The sequence below is a fragment of the Juglans regia genome, chromosome 11 (assembly GCF_001411555.2).
Source record: "Juglans regia cultivar Chandler chromosome 11, Walnut 2.0, whole genome shotgun sequence".
Lineage (NCBI taxonomy): Eukaryota > Viridiplantae > Streptophyta > Magnoliopsida > Fagales > Juglandaceae > Juglans > Juglans regia.
The window spans coordinates 27,182,730-27,199,566 of NC_049911.1; the positions used below are offsets into that span (position 1 = coordinate 27,182,730).

At 28.5% G+C, this 16,837-nt stretch overlaps 1 pseudogene; it reads left to right on the forward strand.

Annotated features, from left to right (window-relative positions):
- The first annotated feature begins 13,408 nt into the window (after positions 1 to 13,408).
- Positions 13,409 to 15,187, forward strand: LOC109021093 (annotated as a pseudogene).
- Positions 15,188 to 16,837: the final 1,650 nt, after the last annotated feature.

Consider the following 16,837-nt stretch of genomic DNA (forward strand, 5'->3'; position numbering starts at 1 on the left):
TTTATATACTTAAGATTCTTATAAATCATTATTTAAATAAATAATGGCACTTTTAAGATTTTTTACAAAAAAGAACGAGGCCACCACAAATTATATGTACATGAAATTTTAATATTATAACTAATAATATTTTAAAACAACAAATGCAAATAGATATAGTCATTCGCGAGTACTGTTTCATTTGATTTTTATGGCGTATGAGATGAAGTTGGTCAGGTCGGACCCCGCAAAAACAGAAGCAATGTGGGCAGTGCAGCTTGGTCTGTGGTGGAGAACGTCGGTGACACTGTGCGCGTGTCCCATAGTCACATGAGACATACACAACACGACAAGAGACAACACAACATTATAATGAAAGTTCCAATGTTCGCTGGTGCCAATTTCTACGAGTCGCTGGCCTCACGTACGTTATTTGTTTAAAGATTTTATCCGGCATATCCCAACGCGAAATTTGTACGTAAAACGTGAATACGTTACTATCGTATTTAAATATCCAGAATCTCATGGTTTTAATGACTCGTATGGCTATTTTATTCTTTTTATAAGTAATTGATGACGATTAATCTATGGACAAACAAAAACATCATTCCGGTGCTTTTGTCGATGCTTGCAGTAGACGTGCTGTTTGAGTTCTTGCCGGTGCTTATGGTTCTGTTATATTTGTTGTGTTTTATATTATAGTCTTTTGTTATTTAGTTATTAATAAAGAAGGAATAGACTATTAAATTTGGTGTTCGTAGTAGCAGTATTTCGTATTCCTCCTCCTTGGGAGGACGGAGGGGCTCTTCAGTTTTATTTTTACAGAGTACTTTCTCTATTAAGAAAAAATTATTGAGAAGTTAAAATAATATCCGTCACAATATGTGCGGAGATGCTCCAGAGCAGATACATAGTTTGGTTTATAGTCTGAATTTTTTCTGTATTGATAAGTCACAATTGTAACTTCGGTTCATTAAATGATATGAAATTTGTTTCAATAAAAAAAAACAAAAAACAAAAACATCATTCTTATAACCACAATTTTCTTTTTACCTTAAATCTATAAGAAATTATTTAGAGAAATTATTTGTACAAGTCTTAAATAGACAAACTTCATATTAGCTCTTATAGAAAGGTGGACTCTACCTAAAAAAAAAACTATTCTTTATTAGTGGACTCGTTTTTTTATAAATGACTTGTATAGGATTTGTTTATTTGAAACTTATATCTAGCATTACTCAATTCTTAAAACACGTTTTGATTGTACGTGTAATCAACATGATATTATTATTTAAGGAAGTTAATCGATATGCTCAATAAGAACATTCATATTCTTTCAACTAAAGGAATAACCTTGTTTGTTTTTACAAATGAGTTGAGATAAAAGTTAAAAGTTGAATAAAATATTATTATAATATATATTTTATAATATTATTTTTATTTTAAGATTTAAAAAAATTGACTTATTTATTTCATTTTATGTCAAAATTTGAAAGTATTATAATAATTATATTATATGAGAATAATTATGAAAATAAACAAGACCGCTAGGTAGCTTTTAATAATGTTGCCTAACTTTATTTATTTGTTTGCATATCAATAAGCCTTTCCATTAGCACCTGAAAACAATCCATTTGCAGATATGCTTGGTTTAAAAAAAAAATTATAGTTACAATTGTGAGTGCACAAGTATCATACAATCACTTTAAAAAAAATAAATAAATATAGGATTTACATAAAAAAAAATAATTATTATTTAATAGTACACCCCACTCCTTTTTAAAACGATTGTATGGTACTTGCGCATCACGACTGTATGTAACATTACTCTTAAATAAAAATCAAACTTTTTAGACTTTATTTTCTCTACCCAAATACCTTTAAGCATCAAAACGATTTTCATCTCAAGAAAAAGAATTCCTACTCTCAACCATGACAATAGAGAAATTAGTATCCAAAAGTCCAATTTTACTTTACTCATCAATATTGAGATCTTAGATGAGACATAAAATTATTATATGATCTCATTTCATTTTATCATATCTTATTCTCAAATATAATTCAAATATAAAATTTTCAAACCAATCATTACAATTTTTTCAAACTAATCATTAAAATTTTTTCAAACTTCTAAATAAAAATAAAAAACAATTTCAACTTTTTTAAATCCTCAAATAAAAATATTATTATAAAACTAAATTATTATAATATTTTAACTTTATAATATTTTTTATTTAAATTTTTATCTATTCTTTTTCAAGATTTAAAAAATACTCAACTTAAACTATTTCATTACTATTTACAAACTATTTTACTATTATTCATAAAATTTTTATATTATCTTACTTTCCAAATAAGCTGTATCAAAAATATCTTATCTAAAAATAAATGAATAAAATTAAAAAATTAAATAAAAGTTGTAACATTTTAAAGAAATTTTGTAGGCTAGGGTACGTTTGGAAATAAAACTCCTCTCAACTCATCTCAACTCATCATTATAATTTTTTCAAATTTCAATACAAAATATAATAAACAATTCAACTTTTTCAAATCTTAAAATAATAATAATAATAATAAATAATATTTTAATAATATTTTATTATCTCAACTCAACTCAACTCAACTTACTTCAACATCCAAACGCAACCTAAAAGTCAAAGGATTCGCACCTACCAACTTTTTCTTATTCTAGCTGGAGCTAGTGAATAATAATTAGGAGAATCACAAATGACAAAACAACAAACGGCGTGCTTGATGATTAAAGTTTGATTTTTGTATTATGAAAAGGCTTAAGCTATACAATTAGATTATTTCTTCCCCTGCAGCTAATTAAGGCCTAAGTTGATTACGGAGAATATCTCAAATATTCTCAAATATCTTATTATTATTAATTATTTTATTATTATTTTTTACTTACTTTTCACTACTATTTATTAGTATTCAATATTTTATCATTACTTTTTCACTACTATTTACAAAATATTTAAAAATATCTTAAAACACTAGTAGTGGATTCAACAAAATTATATTTTAGCTAAAGTTTAACTAGATTGTATAAAAACTCATTGTAGTAGACTCAACAAAGCTACAATATTTTTAACTTTGATCATTTTCACAGGCTAAATTTGTCGAGTCCAAGTTGGTGGCAAAATATTATTCTAGCATAAAAAATTTCCTATCCTGTGTACTATTCGTTTCGCGCGAGCTTACAACTTTAGAAAATTCCTCTTCATCTCAAAAGCACGAAGCGTCCAAATCTCAAACTCAACCATAGAAAGCAGCGAATCTCCATCAGTCACAATTTCAATAGCATGGCATCATCTTGCTGTGAAGTGCTTCAATTTCTAGTTCTGCAATATTATGATTAGTTGATGTCAATTTTTTTTTTTTTAAATCTAGGATGATGATAGATTTACTACCCTCTTATCATCATTTTACTACTCTATAGTGTATTTGAAATTTTTATTTTTTTATTTTAAGTATTTTCTTAACATCCTTAATCATTAAGAAAAAATTTAAAAAATATACAACTTCACTAATAGTCATTTTCTTAACCATTAAGTAAAATAAAAAATAAAAAAAAAATAAAAGTAGTAGTAAATTGGTAGTAGGAAGTAGTAAGCCTATCATAAAATCTAATATCAACGTTAGAAAATTAATATATATTTTTTTAATAACGATTAAATATTCAAATTATAATTAAAATAAAAATAAATAAAAATGTCAAAATCAATATTTTAATATAATAATGAATTTGGAAAGTCTAATATTTGATTGTTGAAAAGTGACTAGCTAAATTTATAAAAATGAATTATCTAGCTAAATTTTGACAAAACTTTATTAAGTTCACAATTAATTCTCTCCCTATCCAAACGCAACCTAAACCACCTAATCTCTGAAAACGACTTCAAGCATAATGGAATGTATATACAATATCAAAGTGGCCACACACATTGGGACACAAGTTGATCCCGGCCATATAGATTATTCCTCCAATAATCATTCTATTTTCTTCTTTTTCAAGAAAATATATGGAATGTATATACACAATATTACTCTATCGGGATGATTTTATCAAAATTGATATTTTTTTAAAAATTATATATATAGTCACTTTTATGTACTCATTGTACACTTCAATAATGTGAGTGGCCACACACATTGGGACACAAGTTGATCCCGGCCATATAGATTATTCCTCCAATAATCATTCTATTTTCTTCTTTTTCAAGAAAATATATGGAATGTATATACACAATATTACTCTATCGGGATGATTTTATCAAAATTGATATTTTTTTAAAAATTATATATATAGTCACTTTTATGTACTCATTGTACACTTCAATAATGTGATTGACTGCGTCACTTTTTTAATATAAAATAACTGTTTTGACCAATCACTTCTATAAAATGCGTAAAGAGTATGCAAAGGTGATTTATATGAAACAAAACTCATTTTTTTTAGAAATATTATTTCCATCTTAAATTTTGGTATCCCTAATTATATATATTAATAACATGTCATATATATTTTAAGTAGTTGACATTTAAGTATTTGACAAATAAAATTATTCAAAACTATGTATCACATTACAAAATATGATTAAGAATAATCATCATTTATTCAAAATTAATTAAAGTAGTTTCAGCTAGTTAGGTTAATTTGTTCATACCCGACCACATGAGTTTTCTGCATGCAACTTTACTTGACTTAATTAAAAAAGATTTGAGAGTCAGTAAATGGGAATCCATAGACAAAAAAGCTGCACATGCATTCATTTTTATCCTTGAATTATATGTTTGGACAAGCAATAGCTAGCAAAGCAAGAAAAACGAGGGGATGAAAGTGACTGAGAAATTACAAATTAGAAGTCTTCGATCCCTTAACCCTACACTGGTTCATGTTCTTATTTTTGTGCATGCATCCGGAGCCATGATCACGAAGATCATGATGAAGAGTACGACTCCTACTAAAATCTTTACATAATGTGTTGCACGTTTACATCCCGGCCCCAACAATTAATTTCCATCACAGCTGATAATTGCACGCATGCATTAATGCAATATATTTTTAAATAAATGATAAAAAATAATTATTAATGAATGACATTTCGTATAATTGTTTTATAATTTATTTTATCGTTTAAGGTACTCCCAATTAATTACGATAGAGATGTAAAATAAATTATTAAAATAGTTGTATATTTATGCCCTTTCGATCGGATGAAAATACCACTAAACTACTGTAGAGCTGGCATTAATATTAAAAAAGAGAGAGAGAGAGGAGATGCCCGAGGCTATCGATGTTTTTGGACCGCTTCAAATTATATACCATTCCATAAATTTCATCCTAAATTTTACTAATATTTCAAAAACCTCTTATATCACATTTACTATAAATTCTCCATTCTTTAAAATATTATTTATCTATTATTTCTTTATTATTTTTTGCTCTTACTTCTATTTACAATCTTAATTACTATCTTTTTTGTTTTTCTTTTTTAAATTAAGCAGTATCAGTTTCTACATAAATTTAATTATTAAACACAAAACTTATTTTTTATCCCGATACGAGAATGTTGACAAAATTATTACGATTTTAATAATAATTAATATTCGCCGTTTCAAATAATATTTTATTTATAACCAATAATTAAATGATAAGAGTTGCAATGGTAGAAATAATAATGGTATTGTATTTGAAACAAAAATTTTTATTGCCATACAATGTACTACTATTGCCCATTCACACTAGTCCCAAAACACACAAATTGCATGTGTCATGAATGAAATAATATTATAATTACATACACTGAAAATGGCCATACACCAAACCCAAAAGTTTATTACATGTCAACATAAGATTACTCAGAATTTTCTAAAATAAATTGCTAAAACAAATAACCACGACATCGAAATCGCAATAATCAAAATCATTTTCTCTTACGCCTCTCTAAATCAATTTCTACTCGACATCTAACACTTTGGATGTCCATTGAGTCTTGTATCTTATGAAGGTCGGTTTTTAATTGATGAATTGTTATTTGGTCATATGCTGGTATTTCAGGATCATACCAACAGAAAAACCTGCTAGGCTGCTTTGCCTGCATAGTTGACAAGTATTGAAATCTGTAAATGACTTAGGTACGACAATAATGGTATAAAACAAATACCATCAATAATTTACAAAATTACCTCATAGTTTACGCAACGAAAAAATCAGCGGCCTCCATTATCCTTAGTATGAGCAATTCGTCGAGATGTTTTGCTACAAGTTTGTAGACAAACAATGAGCATTTCTATTCTCGACATTCAGCTTTCTCTTTTGAGGCCCCCAAACATATCCAAGCCATTAGCTCAATTGTGTGATCATCACAACCAAGAGATACACAACCAATATCATACTAAACAAAACAAATGGAGAACGTGATTTTGCTAGCCGACTCATAAACCAAATGATAACATCTAGGATATTTGGCACCCTCGAATGGCTGCAACAATCGGTTGCCACTACTTATTGGTCGTTCGGGTTACCTAGCCATTAATGTATGTACTAAATTTCCTGTGTTCCCATCGGCGGACCTATGAAGGGGCAAGGGGGGCCACAGCCCCCCAAAAGTTTGAAAAAAAATATATAGTGGATTATAATAATCTTATTTTGTGTTGGCCCCCTCTACAAAATTATTTTAATTTTATCAATTAATTATTTATAAGTCTAATTTTAGATTCAATACTTAATGATTTTGTTTCTTTAAAAGAACGCAAGTTACAATTTTAGACATTTTGTACTTCTTTTGTTTGATATATTTGTATGAGTGTTTTTATATTATTTCAATGATATATTGTTCTTGACATATAATTTTTTAATACATAAGTTATATTAAACATATTTTATTTTTATTTTAGATCTTACTATCAGATTTTTTATACCGCAAAAAAATTGTATAGAAATAGAACAAAAAATATTTTATTATAGTTTTAGCTTTACTTGAAAACAAATTTCTGGTTCCACCATTGTGTGTTCCCACAAGGCTTTGTCATTATCACAACCAAGGGGATTTAATCCAACAAAGAAAACTTTTTCTAAGCCACATTACTTCTCTATCACAACATAACACAAATAAATTTAATTTACAAAATCCAACAAAATTTCAAAGAAAATTCAAACAGCATGCAAAATCACAAAAACAATCATGCTAAACAAAAACATTTGCATCCATTGCCGCATATCAAATGTATAACTAAATGGGGCTTAGAATGGTTTGTCTATTTATAGCATGCATAAGCTTGAAGCCCAACATCGAATGGCTGTAAAATCTTATCTAAACCCCATTTGCCTTTTGTGAAAACTATCACAAACTGCAATATAGTCATCCGGGTGAGTATTATCCCGCCACATCGATGAGGCCCCACTAACACTTGTGAATTAACCCCCACTAATACCATCATCACAGCCTAACAGTAGACATCCACCCCCCCCCCCCGAGAAATAATTATTCACCAATACCAAACACTACAAATGATCCAACAACACAGACCAATTCAGAATGAAAAGATAAAAGTGATCAAAGATATGGAAATCAACAAAAAGCATGCAAATGTAGTAGCAAAACAGTTTTGGCAATAGCACTGCACATGCAAAAACAATTTTGACAATAACATAACAGAACATTAACAACTCAAGCAGCATAACATAATATGAACAACAATGGATGGGAAAAAAATTGAGGAACACAAATAGAAGAGTACGACTAAGTAAGGCATAATTAAAAAAAAATCAATATTCATGTACAAAGTTAAAGGGAATGGAGATAGAAGCCAAGACATTAATGTACATAGAAGTACTAATATGATTGTAATGTGTATCTTGCTCATATTATGCTTACGTACAAAAAAAAAAATGCGTTGGAGTGTGTTTATCCAGAAATAATTGCAATTCAACATCACAATGCAATTCATAGCACAGAGCAATGAAACAACAGATGAAAAAATTTAGGATTTTTTTTTCATAATTTGAAATATGTAAATCAATAGAAATAGCCCCAATTCTAAGCATAGAAAATGATTATCACAGCAATGAAGGAAATACATTGCAACAAAAATTCGAAAAAAACATTTATTCGAAGGAGATCTGAAAACTCGAAGGAAATCTAGGGTTTTTTGTCAAAACGTTAGATTTGAAAATCCAACCATGGAGGAACCTTATTCTCAGTGAAATGGGATAGAGAAACTTGATGTAAAAAACCATGGAGGAAGCTGAATCATCAGTGTGTGCGAATGAGACTGAGGGAACCTAGCAATGGAGGAAACCAATAGGGGATAGGAATACTTATAGTAACGAACGGATGGAGAGGCCGCCGTCGATGGTGGTTGCGATGTGAGAGAGGGTAAAAAACGACGAATGTACCCAACAGTCGAAATGAGGGAGATGCGAGACCAACGAGTAGCTGCAACAAAAAGAACATTTGGAAATGTACAGTGGATCCTATTAGGGATTAAGCTGGAGGAGATTCTAGGGTGAGAATCCTAAATTCTCTCCTAAATTATAAGGAAAATGACGTTTAGGACACCAAATGTGAATGCTCTTAGAAGTCCATTTGTAATGGTTTAGAAACTTTTGATGATTAAGTTCATCCACCGTCTATCCAGATTTTAATCCGTACAATAGTAATTTCCAATTTATCTTTAAATCAAGGTTTTATAAAATAGTCTGATCCACCGCATCGTGCTTAACTAATTAAGCAATTATATGCAACTATTTAACGGTAGTGATTAATTGTAGGGTATTTCTTTTATTTACAAAAGAATAATTTTTAAAAATTAAACTTAAAAATTGATGTGACTTGTGATACCATCTTATTAATGTTAAATTTCTCTTATTATAAAATAAATATGACATTTAAGCATCAACTTATAAATTTGTTTTTATAAAATTCTTTTATAGATGTAGTATTTTTCTTTACAAAATGAGTGTATATAGAACTCTATCTTATTTTTTTCTTTAGAAGAAAATATAATGGATAGCTACTTCTTTTAATCCTTTTTTATTTTGCCAGATCGAACATACTCTTACGTGATTTGCAATTTTGCAGTGCTGGAAAGTCATAAAACTTATTAATAGGTAGCGTAATTCTTATTTATCATGGGGTGTTCTTTTTCATTATGAAAAAAAATTGTAAGGATTCGAATCACTTGAATTATTGAATTTAAATGTGTCAAAACTATTTTATTTTATTTTTTTTGTATCAATGGGTTAATGTTACACTTTATTAAAGAAATTCGCGGTTTCTAGATATTTACAAACGTGAATTGTGCAATCACCGTATAATTGTTTTGAAAAAAGTGAATAAAATATGAAATCTACATAAAAAAAAAAATTTAATTTTTTAATAATAATCCTTAGTCTTTTTTAAAACAATTACGATTCATTTATGCACTTCACGATTATATGTAGAATTATTCTTAATTCATTGCATTCACTCAACTTAGAGACGGGACTTCGAACCCCTTGCGAGAGCATGCAACATAGGTACTATAAAATGTTATTATGATTACGTTTAATTCGTCGCGTGATCTAACCAACCATCGCTCATTATAACATTTTAAAGAAAATTTGGAGGCCAAAAGTCAAGAAGCATTCGCACCTATCAACTTTTTCTTATTCTAGCAGGAGCTAGCGAATAATAATTACAAGGAGAATCACAAAACAACAAACGGCGTGATTGTCTCTTGATAATCATTAAATTTTGATTTTTGTATTATGACAAGGCTTAAGCTATAAAATTAGATTATTTCTTCCCCTGCAGCTAATTAAAACATGAGGGCGGTTAGAGCCGCAACAAAATTCTATAAACAAATTTTACGTATTGATGTGACACATTTTTCTCTCTCCCCTCTCTCTCTCTTCCGACATTACCATTCCTCTCGGAGTGATTCTCGACCACCATAGATGGTTAAAGGATCAACCATCGGCTCATATTCCACCATCCCAACCACCTAGCAGTACATATCGACCACGCATACGGTCTCTAACCTCCAACGTACATGACAAGCTGCCGTAAGCTCCACGCCGGCAACATAATGTGTTGCACGTTTACATTCCGGCCCCAACAATAAAAGTTTTAATCACAGATAACCGTATGCAATATATTTTTAAATAAATGATAAAAAAATAATTATTAATGAATGACATTTCGTATAATTGTTTTATAATTTATTTTATCATTTAAGGTACTCCCAATTAATTACGATAGAGATGTAAAATAAATTATAAAAATAGTTATATATTTATCCTCTTTTGAATTTTCTTTATTTCGTGATTAAGTAATTATTTTTTAATGTTATTGTGATTTTTTAAAATATTTAAAATTATTAAAAATATATATATAAAAAAAAATACATAAAATACATTAGCAAGATCTCTCAACGATGATAGAGCCACCCTATTCATATATGTCAGGCGTGTTCTATAGGGTGGCAAAAAAAATAAATTTGCGCACCTAAGAATTTATAGCAAAATAATTATAAATATTGCTAAAAAAAACCAGGTGGACATTTAATTAGTTACGAGCTGTATATGCATATTAATCATACTCAAGATTTATAACAGCAAAAAACGTCATAAATTATGAACATTAGGAAAACGAGGTAGGTGTATCCAAATGAGGACAACATTAGGAAAATGAGGTAAGTTGCCATGTGAATGTTTACAGCATTAATAGTGCAGCATGCCAATTTTTCTTAAAAAAAATTTAAATCTGCACAAATATAAGGTGCTGTCTCTATGCACCCATAAAATCTGAAATAATTCTTATTTTAAAATCCGCATTTTTTCACAAACACAAAATATTAACTATTTATCGTTTGAAAAATATGTTTTCCCTAAAAAAAGATATATATATATATATATATTTACTCACTTTCAAATAGATTTTAAAAGCAATTTATAAAATTTGACAAATCTGTGTGGTCACTTCGTTGGATTTATTCATCATTTTTTTTATTATCATCTCATTATCTCATAATGTAATATTAAATAATAAATTTATAAATAAAATATAATAAATAATTTTTAATCATTTAATAATACGTCATAAAATAATGAAAAGATAATAAAAATAAATAAATAATGAGTAACATTATATTATAAATAATAATAGATATAATTATAGAGTGAGTAAATATAATGTAATTATTTTAAAAAAGAATGAAATTTATTATTAAAAAATTAATTTATTTTATATAAATTTTATATTTATTTATTTTTTTAAAATGATTATACGTATATCATTTATAATTAGGATAATACTGGACATCAACCGGAAGCCGCAGAACACTCTTCAGAAATTTTATTTTTTTTTCTTCAACTGAGAATGTAGGTTGATATTTTTCATTTCTCTTATAATTATAAATATCATTTCGGATTTGACGGTGTCGGTGAGAGAGAGAGAGAGGCGTGGACAACTTGGAAATGGCAGATGTGAAAGCAAGCGTATGCGTAACAGGGGGAGGAGGGTTCATTGCTTCGTGGCTCATCAAGCTTCTCTCCTCTCTCTAAGGAACCGAAAAAATCTAATCGTAAATGATTATACTCATTAATATGTTTACTTATTTAATATAATTAATTAAAAAATAAATTTTATTAAAAATAATATTAATTTAAATTTAAAATATATAGATAACAATATTAATATACAGATTGATATGTAAACTTGTTTATATATAACAAAACTCCTAGGAACTACTTCGTCCACTTTACCATAAGGCGACTCGATATTTGTTTACGAGTAATATTATATACAGTCGTGGAATGCATAAATATCGTGCAGTCATTTTAAAAAAGAGTGTGATCTATTATTAAAAAATTAATTATTTTTTCATATAAATCTTATATTTATTTATTTTTTAAAATAATTACACAATACTTACATACTCATAACTATAAATATCATTTCTCTTATCTACCTAACTCTCTTTTGGTTTCTTTCTTGTCTCTCTTCCATCACTTTCTCTATAAGATTATCTTTTCCTTTTTTTGGTAGTCTCTCTACAAGATTATCTGTTCCATCCATCAAGATTCTTACCCTGAAATCTACTAAATATTATAAACTTAAAAGTTTTTTAATATAATTTTTTAATATTATATTTCTTTTAAATTTTGAAAAGTTGTATTTTTTATTTATAAGTTTAGAAAAATTATAATGATAAAATGAAAAAAATAAAAATTTATAATTAATAATAATATTCTATATTTAAGTAATATTTAAAAAGAAAAAATTTGAAAATAGTTGTATTAACAAACGCACGTTAAATTTTCAATTCCTGATAAATAATCTCGGTGGAGAATGGTCGTCGGTTATCGATTTTTTCTTTGGGTTTCCAGGGTTGAGATTCGAGAATGTGTCTTTTTTCGACCACTGTTGTTTATTTCAATAAACTATTAATGGGGTCTTTGACCATATCCCCTTGTCTAATGCTTTATTTCCTTTCAACCAGACTGTGTCATGACACTTGTCACCATGCTCATTGGAATACGGATGAATTTTAGAGGGGGAATCCCAAGAGTTTGTGTTTTTTTTTTTTTTCTAAATAAAATTTGTAACAAAAATTTTAAGGGCTTTTTTTTTTTTTAATCATTGCATTAAAAATATGTTGGGTTTAGATTTAGAATGATTAAAAACTAAAATTTGTAACAAAAATTTTAAGGGCCTTTTTTTATCATTGTATTAAAAATCTGTTGGTTTTAGATCTAGAATGATTAAAATATTTTTTTATCAAGTAAAAAATAATGTAAATCATTGTCATATTCAATGTGTTGGTTTTACAATCAAAGTTTTAAATGAACATGTGATGTAGTGTTTTGAAGCAATGCATGCTTATTGTGGATAAGAATCATAATCGCTTGGCCGCCAAAACAAAAGTAGTGCCATTTGATGAATTATAAAAATTTTCAATGTATTATATCTACGGATTGAAAAACTGTGACTTTTCACAAGTTTTATTTTATTTTAGTTGTGACTTTCATAATTATCCTTTTTTTTTTTTAAATAGGGAATCTCATTTGCGAATTTTTTGATTTGGATTGAAAACTCACCTCAACTCATCTCATCTCATCATTACAATTTTTTTAAATTTTCACACAATATTTTATTATATTATTTACAAATCATCCCAACTCATATCTGAATCCAAACAGGGCCGCTCCAAATTCTCTAGAAAATTAGAGAAACACTTCGTTCTCATTTTGTGTCCTTCTTTCTTTGAATTTTGCTTATTTTATATTGGGTTCAAGAATCTTCTTTTGTATACACCGTAAAAGATATTAATGAGAACCGATATTGTTATATGTTGGGAATAGATTGTTACGAAGCCTAATGCATATTAAGATTTGGAGGCCAGGAATTTAGTCCAAGGAAAACGGAACAAAATGATATATATTTATGGCAAACGCTATGAAAATCATATACTGTATGATAAGGAATACTGTAGAACCACTAAGGCAAGTAATCAGAAAATGAAAATTTCTGCTGAGCTTGTAGTTCTATTGTATGCATTATATTGTATGATACCAGTTCGTCATCAGAGCTAGAGATTAGTATAGTTGCATAACAATTCAGAAGTATAGATTGTGTTACAAATCTTTCTCTACATTAATGCTTAATGAAGTATTATTTCTACCAGAATTGGTACTAGTACTGTCTCTCTAAAACAGAAGCAGAAATTGAGACGCTGGAGTATTTGCGAAAGGAAGTGGGCTTGATGTTGTAAGCATATGCCCTTCACTTGTCTTGGGGCCATTTCTGCAGTCTACAGTGAACGGAAGTAATTGATTTCTCATTGGACTTTCTGAAAGGTACACTTACATGTTACATAATTAATACCTCTATGGAATGAATCCGTTCTTTTAATAGATCGTATGCATGTTATTCATGAGAATTTTTGGTTGCAGTAAAGTACTTTATGTAATCGTGTATAAAGTTGATCATGTGCTTCTCACTTTTGATCATGCGCTAATGAGGCTGATTATTAACATCTCAAGCTAAAGTTTCATACCGTGAGAAATCTTCTGTAAATTAAGGATCAAAGATTGAAGTTGCAGAAAATCGTATATTATGTTGATATGGCTTAAATCAGAGTTAAACTGGGACTTACAAACCTTTTAAAATTGAAACTTGCATGGGTCGATTTGCTCGACCAAGACGTCTCATGCACGTCTAGCAAACTATCCGATGGAGCTTAATTTGTTCAATCGTGCATCCTATGCGCATGCATGTTTGGTGATGTTGCCCTTACTTGACTAAACATCTCACACGTTGTCTAGCTAGATTTTTGTGCAAGTCTTGATCGACGGTGTGTCTCGCTAGAGTCAATATTCGAAGTTTAACTTCAATTCTTGAGCAAATTTGGAGTAACTCCATTAGACGAAGTTTTATCATTAGAACATGTCACAATAATGTTTTTCTATTTTTATATTTTAGAGTAATGCTAAGTATAGTTGTAGAGTGTACAAGTGTCATACAGTCGCTTTAAAAAAAAGTGGAGTCTATTATTAAAAAATTATTTTTTTTCATACCAATTTTGCTTTTATTTTTTTTTTTAAAGTGATTGTACGATACTTATACACTCACGATTTCAATTATCATTTGTCTATATTTTAACAGATTGCAATTACTAATGATAAATGGATCGGAGATTTTAGTTGTTTTCCCCTAAACATTTTTTCTAACAAGTCGAAATGAATGTTGTACTTATTTCTAAAGTGTTTGTATTTTATCAATGTTTCCACGAAGGACTTGAATCGGTGGAAAACAGGCTTCTAGGGATAGTAGACGTGCGTGATGTAGCTGAGGCACTAATCCTGGCTTTTGAGAAGCCCGAGGCTGAAGGAAGATACACTTGCTCGGCAAACATGATCGAGACAAAGAGTCTGGTGGACATGCTGAAGAATAAATATCCTCGTTATAACTATCCTAAAAAGTAAGCTTCTCTTTCAACTACTTAGTTAACAGTCAACCTAGTTGTTCTGCATATAACATATTTGATCATGGTTTTGCATTGTGGTCGCATTGGCAGCCTCAATGAAGTGCAGGAAGAACTAAGGCTGATTTCAGAAAAAATGCAAAGGTTAGGTTGGAGTTACCGGCCATTGATGGACACTCTCATTGATGGTGTAGAGAGCTATCGTCAGGCTGGGCTTTTGGATTGAGAAGGGCAATTCTACCTTACCAAGTAAGGGTAAGTTTCATAAAGATCAGGACAGTTATGCTTACGGCATTGGTGGAGTCTGGACCCCCTTATGTTATTTCACATGACTGTTTAAATTGATCTGTCATATATATCAAATTTTGTCTTACTGTCATGGTTCTGTTCAAGTAATAAATGTTCGACTGTGTGGCGTTTGATTATTGATATCCTTGGAAAAGGATGTTAAAGCTTGGCTTTGCTCTTTAAGTTCCTGTTGTAGGCAACGCCCTACAGAACTCAAACTGGAAAATTTATAGGATTGTCAAGATAGTTGAATCATGTGTATCTTTTCTTCTCATTAACTGTCTCAAAATAAATAAAGAACTGAGTGCATATCTTTTTTTTTTTTTTGTGTAAGCACTGGGTTCATATATTATTGAATCCTCCCTTAATTTCAAGACAATCATTTTTAACAAATTTGGATGGAAAAATCCTGAAATCAGAACCAAGAGACTTCATTTACTATATTTTAAAATTCTTTTTCATTTGCTGTAATATTTAGTATGAGGGATTTTATGCAAGAAATGTTACAATCACAAAAAAATTATATAAAAATAATTTTATAAATTAATGTGATTTTATGTGATTCATTAGATCTATTTTATATAAAAAATAAATTTATATAATCTATTTCCTAGTATTTCTCAAATTTTATTTACGCAAAGAGTCAAGTTACGCGAGTTTCCTTCGGAGGGTTCCAGATCAGCAGGAATGCTCGACATGGACACATATCTATGCTGTAATGGCATCGGACAAGATAATGTCACCTCGTACACAAATAAAGTCAGATCTTGCTTCTCCTATAATTATCTAAAAGAAAATGATATTACGTCGCTTCAATTTGTCATCTCAATTTGAATGTATTTTATTTTATTTTATTTATTTAATAATTAAAGAGTGATTATTCATATATTGATAAATTTTTTAATTTTTCAAAAATGATTAAAAAGTACAATTTATATTTAAAAAGCATTCCTAGCCAATACCGCAAAGGCACATTTTCTTTATAATTTTAGAAAAATTTTAGGAATTTGGTTAAAATTTTTCCACATCCAAATCTTTATTTTAGATAAAAGGTTTAGGGGTGAACAGTAATTCTCTAAATATAAAAATTACTATTCATTTCCTAAATATTTTTTATCAATATTTTATTCTAGTAAATAAAATAAATTATTCTTCTAATCATCTATATTTTCTTTCGATCATATTTATTATAGATTTAAATAATAATTTTAAAAATAATTTAAATAATTACCAAAATATAAAAAAAATTACTTTTAAAAATATTATCATACCCGCAAAAAAATAATTTAATTTTTTATTTAAAATATTCACTAGAGTAATAGTTCAAAACATAAGAAAAAATATTGAGTAGTTAAGTTTATAAATAAAAGTGAGAGAAAAAAGTAATAAAGAAATAATAGAGAAATATTATTTTAATAGAATAGAAAAAAATAATAGGGAATGAGATGTAGGGGTTTTTGAAAGATGAGTAAAATTTAAGAAAAACTTTTAGAAAATGTGATTTTGAGCTAAATTAGAACATTCTCAATGGCTTATGTATAATACAAAAAATGTAAATTATTTAAAGAATTGTTCATAAAATGAGTTT